At 38.2% G+C, this 15,879-nt stretch overlaps 2 non-coding genes across 2 annotated transcripts; both read left to right on the plus strand.

Annotated features, from left to right (window-relative positions):
• Positions 1-993: 993 nt before the first annotated feature.
• LOC112746549 (small nucleolar RNA R71) lies at positions 994-1,101 on the plus strand. Its single transcript, XR_003174428.1, has one exon. It is a non-coding gene; the product is annotated as a small nucleolar RNA R71 (small nucleolar RNA).
• A 10,039-nt stretch (positions 1,102-11,140) lies between these two features.
• Positions 11,141-11,248, plus strand: LOC112745705 (small nucleolar RNA R71). Its single transcript, XR_003173619.1, has one exon. It is a non-coding gene; the product is annotated as a small nucleolar RNA R71 (small nucleolar RNA).
• The last annotated feature ends 4,631 nt before the right edge of the window (positions 11,249-15,879 follow it).

Below are 15,879 nucleotides of genomic sequence, written 5' to 3' on the forward strand. Positions count from 1 at the left end.
ACCAAGAAACTTGGCAGTTTGCTCTTCAGTAACATCCTCATTCTCTTCAGAAGAGGAATACTCATCAGAGCTCATGAATGGCATAAGGAGGTTCAATGGAATCTCTATGGTCTCTAGATGAGTCTCAGAGTCCTTTGGTTCCTCAGAGGGAAACTCCTTATTGATCACTGGACGTCCCAGGAGGTCTTCCTCCTTGGGATTCACGTCCTCTCCTTCCCTTACAGGTTCGGCCATGGTGCTTATGTCAATGGCCTTGCACTCTCCTTTTGGATTCTCTTCTGTATTGCTTGGGAGAGTACTAGGAGGGATTTCAGTGATCCTTATACTCAGCTGGCCCACTTGTGCTTCCAAATTTCTAATGGAAGACCTTGTTTCATTCATGAAACTCACAGTGGCCTTAGATAGATCAGATACTAAATTTGCTAAGCTAGATGGATTCTGCTCAGAATTCTCTGTCTGTTGCTGAGTGGATGATGAAAAAGGCTTGCTATTGCTAAACCTGTTTCTTCCACCATTATTAAAGCCTTGTTGAGGCTTTTGATCCTTCCATGAGAAATTTGGATGATTTCTCCATGATGGATTATAGGTGTTTCCATATGGTTCACCCATGTAATTTACCTCTGCTATTGCAGGGTTCTCAGGATCATAAGCTTCTTCTTCAGAAGATGCATCTTGAGTACTGTTGGATGCAGCTTGCATTCCATTCAGACTCTGAGAAATCATATTGACTTGCTGAGTCAATATTTTATTCTGAGCCAATATGGCATTCAGAGTATCAATCTCAAGAACTCCCTTCTTCATAGGCGTCCCATTATTCACAGGATTCCTTTCAGAAGTGTACATAAACTGGTAATTTGCAACCATGTCAATGAGTTCTTGAGCTTCTGCAGGCGTTTTCTTTAGGTGAACGGATCCACCTGCAGAGGTATCCAATGACATCTTAGATAACTCAGACAGACCATCATAGAATATATCCAGGATGGTCCATGATGAAAGCATGTCAGAAGGACACTTTTTGGTCAGTCCTTTGTATCTCTCCCAAGCTTCATAGAGGGATTCACCTTCCTTCTGTCTGAAGGTCTGAACATCCACTCTAAGCTTGCTCAGCTTTTGAGGAGGAAAGAACTTGGCTAAGAAAGCCGTGACCAGCTTATCCCAAGAGTTCAGGCTATCTCTGGGTTGAGAATCCAACCATACTCTAGCTCTGTCTCTTACAGCAAAAGGGAAAAGCATGAGCCTGTAGACTTCAGGATCTACTCCATTAGTCTTAACAGTATCACATATCTGCAAGAATTCAGTTAAGAACTGAAAAGGATCTTCAGATGGAAGTCCATGAAACTTGCAGTTCTGCTGTATCAGAGAAACTAATTGAGGTTTCAGCTCAAAGTTGTTTGCTCCAATGGCAGGAATGGAGATGCTTCTTCCATGTAAATTGGAATTAGGTGCAGTAAAGTCACCAAGCATTCTCCTTGCATTATTGTTGTTGGGTTCGGCTGCCATGTCCTTTACTTGTTCGAAATTTTCAATAAGGTTTTCTCTGGATTGTTGTAATTTAGCTTCTCTTAGTTTCCTCTTCAGAGTCCTTTCAGGTTCTGGATCAGCTTCAACAAGAATACCTTTTTCTTTGTCCCTGCTCATAAGAAAGAGAAGAGAAAAATAAAAGAAGAAGAATCCTCTATGTCACAGTAAAGAGGTTCCTTATTGTTAGTAGAAGAAGAGAAGAAGAAGAAAAAATTCGAACACAGATAGAAGAGGGGGGTTCGAATTTGGTGAGTGATATGAGGAAGAGATGTTAGTAGATGAATAAATAAATAGAATAAGATGAGAGAGGGAGAGGATTTTCGAAAATAATTTTTGAAAAAGAGTTAGTAATTTTCGAAAATAGTTTTTGAAAAATGTTAGTAATTTTCGAAAATTAAGATTTTAAAAATTGAAATAATTAGTTAATTAAAAAGAAATTTTGAAAAAGAGGGAAGATATTTTCGAAAATTAGAGAGAGAGAGAGTTAGTTAGGTGGTTTTGAAAAAGATAAGAAACAAACAAAAAGTTAGTTAGTTAGTTGAAACAAATTTTGAAAATATAAGAAGTTAGGAAGTTAGAAAAGATATTTTGAAATCAAATTTTTGAAAAAGATAACATGAGAAGATATTTTTGAAAAGATATGATAAAAATTAGTTTTTTTGAAAAAAAGATTTGATTTTTAAAATCACAATTAATGACTTAATTTACAAGAAATCACAAGATATGATTCTAGAACTTAAAGTTTGAATCTTTCTTAACAAGTAAGTAACAAACTTGAAATTTTTGAATCAAAACATTAATTGTTATTGTTACTTTCGAAAATTTGATATAAAAATAAGAAAAAAAATTTTGAAAAATATTTTTATAATTTTCGAAAATAACTAAGAAAAATGAAAAAGATTTGATTTTTAAAAAAGATTTTGAAAAAGATAAGATTTTTGAAAAATTTTTGAAAAAGTCAAATCTAATTTTCGAAATTTTAAGAGAGAAAAAGGGAAAGATATTTTTTTATTTTTGAATTTTTATGATGAGAGAGAAAAACAAGAAAAATGATGCAATGCATGAGAATTTTAGATCAAAACATGTGATGCATGCAAGAATGCTATGAATGTCAAGATGAACACCAAGAACACTATGAATGTCATGATGAACACCAAGAATATATTTTTGAAAAAATTTTAATGCAAAGGAAACATGCAAGACACCAAACTTAGAAATCTTTCATGCTTAGACACTAATATTTCAAGAATGCATACGAAAAACAAGAAAAGACACAAAACATGCAAATGCAAAGATCAAACAAGAAGACTTACCAAGAACAACTTGAAGATCATGAAGAACACTATGAATGCATGGTTATTTTCGAAAAATGCAAGATGCACATGCAATTGACACCAAACTTATAACATGACTCAAGACTCAAACAAGAACACAAAAAATATTTTTGATTTTTATGATTTTATGATTTTTTTTGTATTTTCTTTTAATTTTTTTTTTCGAAAATCATTTTGAAAAAGAAAAATAAGGATTCCAAAATTTTTAATATGAATTCCAGGAATCTTATGCTCTTTAGTCTAAAGCTCCAATCAAAGGGTCAGGCATGGCTTAATAGCCAGCCAAGCTTTAGTATGTAATCCAGACATGACACGTCTAACATGCCCTACAGTCGTGGCTTTACAGCCAACCAGGCTTCAACATGCTTTATGAAACACTAGAATTCATTCTTAAAAATTCTGAAAAAAAAATAAATTTTTTTATTTTTGAAAACAAAGGAGAAATTTTTGAAAGATTTTTGAAAAATTTTTGAAAACCAAACAAACAGAAAATTACCTAATCTGAGCAACAAGATGAACCGTCAGTTGTCCAAACTCGAACAATCCCCGGCAACGGCGCCAAAAACTTGGTGCGCAGAAATTGTGATTACACTTTGATTATGTAAAATTCATTGCTCTTTCTTTCCCTGGTAATGGCGCCAAAAACATGATGCCAATACCATGGTTCACAACTTCGCACAACTAACCAGCAAGTGCACTGGGTCGTCCAAGTAATACCTTACATGAGTAAGGGTCGAATCCCACGGAGATTGTTGGTATGAAGCAAGCTATGGTCACCTTGTAAATCTCAGTCAGGCGGATATAAAATAGTAATGGGGTTTTCGAAAATAATTAATAAAATAGGGATAGAAATACTTATGTAAATCATTGGTGAGAATTTCAGATAAGCGCATAGAGATGCTTTCGTTCCTCTGAACCTCTGCTTTCCTGCTGTCTTCATCCAATCAGTCTTACTCCTTTCCATGGCTGGCTTTATGTAATGCATCACCATTGTCAACGGCTACTTTCGGTCTTCTCTCGAGAAAATGATCCAAATGCCCTGTCACGGCACGGCTAATCGTCTGGAGGCATCACCCTTGTCAATGGTTACATCCTATCCTCTTAGTGAAAATGGTCAACGCACCCTGTCACGGTACGGCTATTCATCTGTCGGTTCTCGATCATGCTGGAATAGGATTTACTATCCTTTTGCGTCTGTCACTACGCCCAGCAATCGCGAGTTTGAAGCTCGTCACAGTCATTCAATCATTGAATCCTACTCGGAATACCACAGACAAGGTTTAGACTTTCTGGATTCTCATGAATGCCGCCATCAATCTAGCTTATACCACGAAGATCCCAATATCTCGGACTCGGTCCCCTGTATTAGTGATCTAAGAGATATTCGTTCAATCGAATGTAGAACGGGAGTGGTTGTCAGGCACACGTTCATAGGGAATGATGATGATTGTCACGTTCATCACATTCAGGTTGAAGTGCGAATGAATATCTTAGAAGTGGAATAAGTTGAATTGAATAGAAGACAGTAGTACTTTGCATTAATCTTTAAGGAACAGCAGAGCTCCACACCTTAATCTATGGAGTGTAGAAACTCTACCGTTGAAAATACATAAGTGAAAGGTCCAGGCATGGTCGACTGGCCAGCCTCCAAAACGTGATCACAGGATCAAAAATACAATCCAGGATGATCAAATACAATAGTAAAAAGTCCTATTTATAATAAACTAGCTACTAGGGTTTACAGAAGTAAGTAATTGATGCATAAATCCACTTTCGGGGCCCACTTGGTGTGTGCTTGGGCTTGAGCTTGAAGTATACACGTGGAGAGGTCATTCTTGGAGTTGAACGCCAGCTTTTGTGCCAGTTTGGGCGTTGAACTCCACTTTGCAGCTTGTTTCTGGCGCTGGACGCCAGAATTGGGCAGAGAGCTGGCGTTGAACGCCAGTTTGCGCCGTCTAAACTTGGGCAAAGTATGGACTATTATATATTGCTGGAAAGCCCTGGATGTCTACTTTCCAATTCAATTGGAAGCACGCCATGTCGAGTTCTGTAGCTCCAAAAAATCCATTTTGAGTGCAAGGAGGTCAGAATCCAACAGCATCAGCAGTCCTTCTTCAACCTCTGAATCTGATTTTTGCTCAAGTCCCTCAATTTCAGCCAGAAAATACATGAAATCACAGAAAAACAAACAAACTCATAGTAAAGTCTAGAAATGTGAATTTAACATAAAAACTAATGAAAACATCCCTAAAAGTAACTAGATTCTACTAAAAATATACTAAAAATAATGTCAAAAAGCGTATAAATTATCCACTCATCACTTACACCATGAAGATTCTGATTAAGAGATCTAAGAGATACTCATTCAATCTAATGTAGAACGGAAGTGGTTGTCAGGCACGCGTTCATAGGGAATGATGATGATTGTCATGTTCATCACATTCAGGTTGAAGTGCGAATGAATATCTTAGAAGCGAAATAAGATGAATTGAATAGGAAACAGTAGTACTTTGTATTAATCTTTGAGGAACAGCAGAGCTCTACACCTTAATCTATGGAGTGTAGAAACTCTACCGTTGAAATTACATAAGTGAAAAGTCCAGGCATGGCCGAATGGCCAGCCCCCCTGATCTAAGAACCAGGCGTCCAAAGATATAAAAATGATCCAAAGATGGTTCAAAAGATGTCTAATACAATAGTGAAAGGTCCTATTTATAATAAACTAGTTACTAGGGTTTACAGAAGTAAGTAATTGATGCATAAATCCACTTCCGGGGCCCACTTGGTGTGTGCTTGGGCTGAGCTTGAACTCTACACGTGGAGAGGTCATTCTTGGAGTTGAACGCCAGCTTTTGTGCCAGTTTGGGCGTTGAACTCCACTTTGCAACTTGTTTCTGGCGCTGGACGCCAGAATTGGGCAGAGAGCTGGCGTTGAATGCCAGTTTGCGTCATCTAAACTTGGGCAAAGTATATACTATTATACATTTTCGGAAAGCCCTGGATGTCTACTTTCCAACGCAATTGGAAGCGCGCAATTTTGAGTTCTGTAGCTCCAGAAAATCCATTTTGAGTGCAGGGAGGTCAGAATCCAACAGCATCAGCAGTCCTTCTTCAACCTCTGAATCTGATTTTTGCTCAAGTCCCTCAATTTCAGCCAGAAAATACCTGAAATCATAGAAAAACACACAAACTCATAGTGAAGTCCAGAAATGTGAATTTAACATAAAAACTAATGAAAACATCCCTAAAAGTAACCAGATTCTACAAAAAATATACTAAAAACAATGTCAAAAAGTGTATAAATTATCCGCTCATCACAACACCAAACTTAAATTGTTGCTTGTCCCCAAGCAACTGAAAATCAAATAGGATAAAAAGAAGAGAATATACTATAAATTCCAAACTATCAATGAAACATAGCTTCAATCAGATGAGCGGGACTTGTAGCTTTTTGCCTCCTGAATAGTTTTGGCATCTCACTTTATCCATTGAAGTTCAGAATGATTGGCATCTATAGGAACTCAGAGTTCAGATAGTGTTATTGATTCTCCTAGTTCAGTATGATGATTCTTGAACACAGCTATTTTATGAGTCTTGGCCGTGGCCCTAAGCACTTTGTTTTCCAGTATTACCACCGGATACATAAATGCCACAGACACATAATTTGCTGAACCTTTTCAGATTGTGACTCAGCTTTGCTAAAGTCCCCAATTAGAGGTGTCCAGGGTTCTTAAGCACACTCTTTTTTTTTTGCTTTGGACCTTGACTTTAACCGCTCAGTCTCAAGTTTTCACTTGACACCTTCACGCCACAAGCACATGGTAAGGGACAGCTTGGTTTAGCCGCTTAGGCCAGGATTTTATTCCTTTAGGCCCTCCTACCCATTGATGCTCAAAGCCTTGGAATCCTTTTTATTTGCCCTTGCCTTTTGGTTTTAAGGGTTACTGGCTTTTTGCTCTTGCCTCTTGGTTTTAAGAGCTTTTGGCTTTTTCTGCTTGCTTTTTTTTTTTTCGCCTATTTTTTTTTCTGCAAGCTTTGTTCTTTGCTGCTTTTTCTTGCTTCAAGAATCATTTTTATGATTTTTCAGATTATCAAATAACATGTCTCCTTGTCATCATTCTTTCAAGAGCCAACATATTTAACATTCTTAAACAACAACTTCAAAAGACATATGCACTGTTCAAGCATACATTCAGAAAATAAGAAGCATTGTCACCACATCAATATAATTAAGCTAAGTTCAAGGATAAATTCAAAACTCATGTACTTCTTGTTCTTTTGAATTAAAACATTTTTCATTTAAGAGAGGTGATGGATTCATAGGACATTCATAACTTTAAGACATAGTTACTAACTACTAATGATCATGTAATGAAGACACAAACATAGATAAGCACATAACATAGAAAACGAAAAATAGAAGAAATAAGAACAAGGAATGAATCCACCTTAGTGATGGTGGCGTTTCCTTCTTGAGGAACCAATGATGTCCTTGAGCTCTTCTATGTCTCTTCCTTGTCTTTGTTGCTCCTCCCTCATTGCTTTTTGATCTTCTCTTATTTCATGAAGGATGATGGAGTGCTCTTGATGTTCCACCCTTAGTTGTCCCATGTTGGAGCTTAGTTCTCCTAGGGAGGTGTTGATTTGCTCCCAATAGTTTTGTGGAGGAAAATACATTTGAGGCATCTCCGGGATCTCATGGTGATGAGCTTCATACGCCTCTTGAGCTCCATGAATGGGCTCTCTTGCTTGCTCCATCTTTTTCTTAGTGATGGGCTTCTCTTCCTCAATGGGAATGTCTCCTTCTATGAAAGCTCCAGCTGAGTAACATAGATGGCAAATAAGATGAGGAAATGCTAGCCTTGCCATGGGGGATGACTTTTCGGCTATTTTGTAGAGTTCATTAGAGATGACTTCATGAACTTCTATTTCCTCTCCAATCATGATGCTATGAATCATGATGGCCCGATCCACAGTAACTTTAGATCGGTTGCTAGTGGGGATGATGGAGCATTGGATGAATTCCAACCATCCTCTAGCCACAGGCTTGAGGTCCAATCTTCTTAGTTGAACCGGCTTGCCTTTGGAGTCAATCTTCCATTGAGCTCCTTCCACACATATGTCCATAAGGACTTGGTTCAACCTTTGATCAAAGTTGACTCTCCTTGTGTAGGGGCGTGCATTCTCTTCCATGTTTGGCAAGTTGAACGCCAACCTTACATTCTCTGGACTAAAATCTAAGTATTTCCCCCGAACCATTGTAATATAGTTCTTTGGATCCGGGTTCTTACTTTGATCATGGTTCTTGGTGATCCATGCATTGGCATAGAACTCTTGAACCATTAGGATGCCGACTTGTTGGATGGGATTTGTTAGAACGTCCCAACCTCTTCTTTGAATTTCATGTCGGATCTCCGGATACTCATTTCTTTTGAGTTTGAAAGGGACCTCAGGGATCACCTTTTTCTTGGCCACAACGTCATAGAAGTGGTCTTGATGGGCTTTGGAGATGAACCTTTCCATCTCCCATGACTCGGAGGTGGAAGCTTTTGTCTTCCCTTTTCCTTTTCTAGAGGATTCTCCGGTCTTAGGTGCCATCAATGGTAATGGAAAAACAAAAAGCTTATGCTTTTACCACACCAAACTTAGAATTTTGCTCGCCCTCGAGCAAGAGAAGAAAGAATAGATGAAGAAGAAGAAGAAATGGAGGAGGGGAGAAGGGGTTGTGTTTCGGCCAAGAAGAGAAGAGAGGGTTGTGTTGTGTGAAAATGAGGAAGAATGGAGGGTTATATATAGGGATGGGAGGGGGGTATGAGGTTCGGTCATTTAGGGTGGGTTTGGGTGGGAAATTAATTTTGAATTTTGAAGGTACGTGGAGTTTATGAGGTAGGTTTATGGGGAAGAGTGGATGGATGTGAGTGATGAAGAGGTGATGGGGAAGAGAGATTGAGGTGATTGGTGAAGGGTTTTGGGGAAGAGTGTTTATGGGATTTTGTGAAAGAGGGGTGAGAAGAAGTGAGTGGAGGTAGGTGGGGATCCTGTGGGGTCCACAGATCCTGAGATGATCCTGTGGGGTCCACAGATCCTGAGGTGTTCAAGGATTTACAACCTTGCACCAAATTAGGCATGTAAAATGCCCTTGCACACAACTCTGGGCGTTCAGTGCCAGGTTGGTGCCCATTTTGGGCGTTCAACGCCCATTTGTTGCCCATTTCTGGCGTTGAACGCCAGAACCATGCTTGTTCTGGGCGTTCAGCGCCAGCTCTTCTCCAGGGAGCATTTCTGGCGTTCAAACGCCCAGATGCTGCCTATTTCTGGCGTTCAGCGCCAGAACCATGCTCTGTTCTGGCGTTGAACGCCCAAAACATGCTTCTTACTGGCGTTTAAACGCCAGTAAGGTCTTCCTCCAGGGTGTGATTTTTCTTTTGCTGTTTTTGATTCCGTTTTCAATTTTTATATTTATTTTGTGACTCCACATGATCATGAACCTATAAAGACATATAACTAAGAAAAATATAGTTAGATAAATAAAAATTGGGTTGCCTCCCAACAAGCGCTTCTTTAATGTCAATAGCTTGACAGTGGGCTCTCATGGAGCCTCACAGATGTTCAGAGCATTGTTGAGACTCTCCAACACCAAACTTAGAGTTTGGATATGGGAGTTCAACACCAAACTTAGAGTTTGGTTGTGGCCTCCCAACACCAAACTTAGAGTTTGACTGTGGGGGCTCTGGTTGACTCTGTTTTGAGAGAAGCTTTTTATGCTTCCTCTCCATGGATGCAGAGAGAGATCCTTGAGTTGTAAACACAAGGTTGTCCTCATTTATTTGAAGGATCAATTCTCCTCTATCCACATCAATCACAGCTCTTGCTGTGGCTAGGAAAGGTCTTCCTAGGATGATGGATTCATCCTCTTCCTTTCCAGTATCCAGGACTATGAAATCAGCAGGGATGTAAAGGCCTTCAACCTTTACTAACACGTCCTCTACTTGTCCATAAGCCTGTTTTCTTGAATTGTCTGCCATCTCTAATGAGATTTTAGCAACTTGCACCCCATAGATTCCCAGTTTCTCTATTACAGAGAGGGGCATGAGGTTTATTCCTGAACCAAGGTCACACAGAGCCTTAAAGATCATGGTGCCTATGGTACAAGGTATTATGAATTTTCCAGGATCCTGTCTCTTCTGAGGCAATGTCAGTTGATCCAGATCACTTAGTTCATTAGCGAACAAGGGAGGTTCATCTTTCCAAGTTTCAATACCAAATAATTTGGCATTCAGCTTCATGATTGCACCAAGAAACTTGGCAGTTTGCTCTTCAGTAATATCCTCATTCTCTTCAGAAGAGGAATACTCATCAGAGCTCATGAATGACATAAGGAGGTTCAATGGAATCTCTATGGTCTCTAGATGAGTCTCAGATTCCTTTGGTTCCTCAGAGGAAAACTCCTTATTGATCACTGGACGTCCCAGGAGGTCTTCCCCCTTGGGATTCACGTCCTCTTCTCCCTCATTGGGTTCGGCCATTTTGGTTATGTCAATGGCCTTGCACTCTCCTTTTGGATTTTCTTCTGTATTGCTTGGGAGAGTGCTAGGAGGGATTTCAGTGATCCTTTTACTCAGCTGGCCCACTTGTGCTTCCAAATTTCTAATGGAAGACCTTGTTTCATTCATGAAACTTACAGTGGCCTTAGATAGATCAGAGACTATGTTTGCTAAATTAGAAGTATTTTGTTCAGAGTTCTCTGTCTGTTGCTGAGTGGATGATGGAAAAGGTTTATTATTGTTAAACCTGTTTCTTCCACCATTATTAAAGCCTTGTTGAGGCCTTTGATCTTTCCATGAGAGATTTGGATGATTTCTCCATGATGGATTATAGGTGTTTCCATATGGTTCACCCATGTATTTTAACTCTGCTATTGCAGGGTTCTCAGGATCATAAGCTTCTTCCTCAGAAGATGCCTCTTGAGTACTGTTGGATGCAGCTTGCATTCCATTCAGACTCTGAGAAATCATATTGACTTGCTGAGTCAATATTTTATTCTGAGCCAATATGGCATTCAGAGTATCAATTTCAAGAACTCCTTTCTTCATAGGCGTCCCATTATTCACAGGATTCCTCTCAGAAGTGTACATAAACTAGTTATTAGCAACCATGTCAATGAGTTCTTGAGCTTCTGCAGACGTTTTCTTTAGGTGAATGGATCCACCTGTAGAAGTATCCAATGACATCTTTGATAGCTCAGATAAACCATCATAGAATATATCCAGGATGGTCCATTCTGAAAGCATGTCAGAAGGACACTTTTTGGTCAGCTGCTTGTATCTTTCCCAAGCTTCATAGAGGGATTCACCTTCTTTCTGTCTGAAGGTTTGAACATCAGCTCTAAGCTTGCTCAGCTTTTGAGGAGGAAAGAACTTGGCTAAGAAAGTCGTGACCAGCTTATCCCAAGAGTTCAGGCTGTCTTTGGGTTGAGAGTCCAACCACACTCTAGCTCTGTCTCTTACAGCAAAAGGGAAAAGCATGAGCCTGTAGACTTCAGGATCTACTCCATTAGTCTTAACAGTATCACAGATCTGCAAGAATTCAGTTAAGAACTGAAAAGGATCTTCAGATGGAAGTCCATGAAACTTGCAGTTCTACTGCATCAGAGAAACTAGCTGAGGTTTCAGCTCAAAATTGTTTGCTCCAATGGTAGGAATGGAGATGCTTCTTCCATGTAAATTGAAATTAGGTGCAGTAAAGTCACCAAGCATTCTCCTTGCATTATTGTTGTTGGGTTCGGCTGCCATCTCCTTTACTTGTTCGAAATTATCAATAAGGTTGTCTCTGGATTGTTGTAATTTAGTTTCTCTTAGTTTTCTCTTCAGAGTCCTTTCAGGTTCTGGATTAGCTTCAACAAGAATGCCTTTTTCTTTGTTCCTGCTCATAAGAAAGAGACAGAACAAGAAAAGAAGAGGAATCCTCTATGTCACAGTAAAGAGGTTCCTTATTGTTAGTAGAAGAAGAGAAGAAGAAAAATTTGAACACAGATAGAAGAGGGAGTTCGAATTTGGTGAGTGATGTGAGGAAGGGATGTTAGTAGATGAATAAATAAATAGAATAAGATGAGAGAGGGAGAGGATTTTCGAAAATAATTTTTGAAAAAGAGTTAGTGATTTTCGAAAATTGTTTTTGAAAAAGGTTAGTAGTTTTTCGAAAATTCAAATAAAAAATAAAATAATTAGTTAAATAAAAAGAAATTTTGAAAAAAGGGGGGAGATATTTTCGAAAATTTGAGAGAGAGAGAGTTAGTTAGGTAGTTTTGAAAAAGATAAGAAACAAACAAAAAGTTAGTTAGTTAGTTGAAATCAATTTTTGAAAAGATAAGAATCTAAGAAGTTAGAGAAGATATTTTTAAAAAATCAAATTTTAAAAAAAAGATAAGATAAGAAGATATTTTTGAAAAGATATGATTGAAATTAGTTTTGAAAAAGATTTGATTTTTTTTTTAAAATCACAATTAATGACTTGATTCACAAGAAATCACAAGATATGATTCTAAAACTTAAAGTTTGAATCTTTCTTAACAAGCAAGTAACAAACTTGAAATTTTTGAATCAAAACATTAATTGGTGATGTTATTTTCGAAAATTATGTGATAAAGATAAGAAAAAGATTTTTGGAAAAACATTTTTATAATTTTCGAAAATAACTAAGAAAAATGAAAAAGATTTGATTTTTGAAAAAGATTTTGAAAAAGATGAGATTTTTAAATTGAAAATTTGATTTGACTCATAAAAACAACTATATTTTAAAAATTTTTGAAAAAGTCAATCCAAACTTTCGAAATTTTAAGAGAGAAAAAGGGAAAGATATTTTTTTTTTTGAATTTTTATGATGAGAGAGAAAAACACTAAAATTGCTCAATGCATGGAATTTTTAGATCAAAACAGTGAATGCATGCAAGAATGCTATGAATGTCAAGATGAACACCAAGAACACTTTGAATGTCAAGATGAACACCAAGAACATATTTTTGAAAAATTTTTAATGCAAGGAAAACATGCAAGATACCAAACATAAAAATCTTTGATGCTTAGACTCTATGGATGCAAGAATGCATATGAAAAACACCATACAACACAAAACAAGAAAACATCAAGATCAAACAAGAAGACTTACCAAGAACAACTTGAAGATCATGAAGAACACTATGAATGCATGAATTTTCGAAAAATGCAAGATGAACATGCAATTGACACAAAACTTATAACATGACTCAAGACTCAAACAAAAAATATTTTTGATTTTTATGATTTTATAAATTTTTTTGTATTTTCTTTTAATTTTTTCGAAAATCATTTTGAAAAAGAAAAATAAGGATTCCAAAATTTTTAATATGAATTCTAGGAATCTTATGCTCTTTAGTCTAAAGCTCCAATCAAAGGGTCAAGCATGGCTTAATAGCCAGCCAAGCTTTAGTAAAAATATGAGTGTACTTCATTCAATTTTAAGCCAAAACCTCTGCCCAAAAGAATTTAGACATGGTTTTATAGCCAGCATGCTTAAACATGCTTCATGAAACACTAGAATTCATTCTTAAAAATTCTGAAGGAAAATATATTTTTGAAAACACATTTTTTTTCGAAAACAAATGAGAATTTGTGAAAGAAATTTTGAAAAATTTTTTTTGAAAAGAAAACAAAAAGAAAATCACCTAATCTGAGCAACATGATGAACCGTCAGTTGTCCAAACTCGAACAATCCCCGGCAACGGCGCCAAAAACTTGGTGCGCAGAAATTGTGATTACACCTTGATTATGTAAAATTCATTGCTCTTTCTTTCCCTGGTAATGGCGCCAAAAACATGATGCCAATACCATGGTTCACAACTTCGCACAACTAACCAGCAAGTGCACTGGGTCGTCCAAGTAATACCTTACGTGAGTAAGGGTCGAATCCCACGGAGATTGTTGGTATGAAGCAAGCTATGGTCACCTTGTAAATCTCAGTCAGGATGATATAAAATAGTAATGGGGTTTTCGAAATTAAATAATAAAAGAGGGATAGAAATACTTATGTAAATCATTGGTGAGAATTTCAGATAAGCGCATAGAGATGCTTTCGTTCCTCAGAACCTCTGCTTTCCTGCTGTCTTCATCCAATCAGTCTCACTCCTTTCCATGGCTGGCTTTATGCAAGGGCATCACCGTTGTCAGTGGCTACATCCCCTCCTCTTGTGAAAATGGTCCAAGATGCCGTGTCACGGCACGGCTAATCATCTGAGGTTCCCGATCATGCTGGAATAGGATTCACCCTCCTTTTGCGTCTGTCACTACGCCCAGCACTCGCGAGTTTGAAGCTCGTCACAGTCATTCAATCATTGAATCCTACTCGGAATACCACAGATAAGGTTTAGACTTTTCGGATTCTCTTGAAAGCCGCCATCATTTTAGCTTACACCACGAAGATTCTGATTAAGAGATCTAAGAGATACTCATTCAATCTAATGTAGAACGGAAGTGGTTGTCAGGCACGCGTTCATAGGGAATGATGATGATTGTCACGTTCATCACATTCAGGTTGAAGTGCGAATGAATATCTTAGAAGCGAAATAAGATGAATTGAATAGGAAACAGTAGTACTTTGCATTAATCTTTGAGGAACAGCAGAGCTCCACACCTTAATCTATGGAGTGTAGAAACTCTACCGTTGAAATTACATAAGTGAAAAGTCCAGGCATGGCCGAATGGCCAGCCCCCCTGATCTAAGAACCAGGCATCCAAAGATATAAAAATGATCCAAAGATGGTTCAAAAGATGTCTAATACAATAGTGAAAGGTCCTATTTATAATAAACTAGTTACTAGGGTTTACAGAAGTAAGTAATTGATGCATAAATCCACTTCCGGGGCCCATTTGGTGTGTGCTTGGGCTGAGCTTGAAGTCTACACGTGGAGAGGTCATTCTTGGAGTTGAACGCCAGCTTTTGTGCCAGTTTGGGCGTTGAACTCCACTTTGCAACTTGTTTCTGGCGCTGGACGCCAGAATTGGACAGAGAGCTAGCGTTGAATGCCAGTTTGCGTCATCGAAACTTGGACAAAGTATAGACTATTATACATTTCTGGAAAGCCCTGGATGTCTACTTTCCAACGCAATTGGAAGCGCACCATTTTGAGTTCTGTAGCTCCAGAAAGTCCATTTTGAGTGCAGGGAGGTCAGAATCCAACAGCATCAGCAGTCCTTCTTCAACCTCTGAATCTGATTTTTGCTCAAGTCCCTCAATTTCAGCCAGAAAATACCTGAAATCACAGAAAAACACACAAACTCATAGTGAAGTCTAGAAATGTGAATTTAACATAAAAACTAATGAAAACATCCCTAAAAGTAACCAGATTCTACTAAAAACATACTAAAAATAATGTCAAAAAGCGTATAAATTATCCGCTCATCACACAGCCCAAGTGGCATCCTTCTGTAAGCAAACACTCCAGATGGACATGTGAATGCTGTTTTCTCTTGATCCTGGGGATCTACTGCAATTTGGTTGTAGCCTGAATAGCCATCCAAAAAGCAGTAGTAATCATGACCTGCTAGCCTTTCTAACATCTGGTCTATGAATGGTAAAGAAAAATGATCCTTTCTGGTGGCAGTATTGAGCCTTCTGTAGTCAATACACATGCGCCACCCTGTAACTGTTCTTGTAGGAACCAGTTCATTTTTTTCATTATGAACCACTGTCATGCCTCCCTTTTTGGGGACAACTTGGACAGGGCTTACCCAAGGGCTATCAGAGATAGGATAGATAATCCCAGCCTCCAGTAATTTGGTGACCTCTTTCTGCACCACTTCCTTCATGGCTGGATTTAGCCGCCTCTATGGTTGAACCACTGGCTTAGCATTGTCCTCCAATAAGATCTTTTGCATGCATCTAGCTGGGCTTATGCCCTTAAGGTCACCTATGGACCACCCAAGAGCTGTCTTGTGTGTCCTCAGCACTTGAATTAGTGCTTCCTCTTCCTGTGGATTTAAAGCAGAGCTTA

The sequence above is a fragment of the Arachis hypogaea genome, chromosome 14 (assembly GCF_003086295.3).
Source record: "Arachis hypogaea cultivar Tifrunner chromosome 14, arahy.Tifrunner.gnm2.J5K5, whole genome shotgun sequence".
Lineage (NCBI taxonomy): Eukaryota > Viridiplantae > Streptophyta > Magnoliopsida > Fabales > Fabaceae > Arachis > Arachis hypogaea.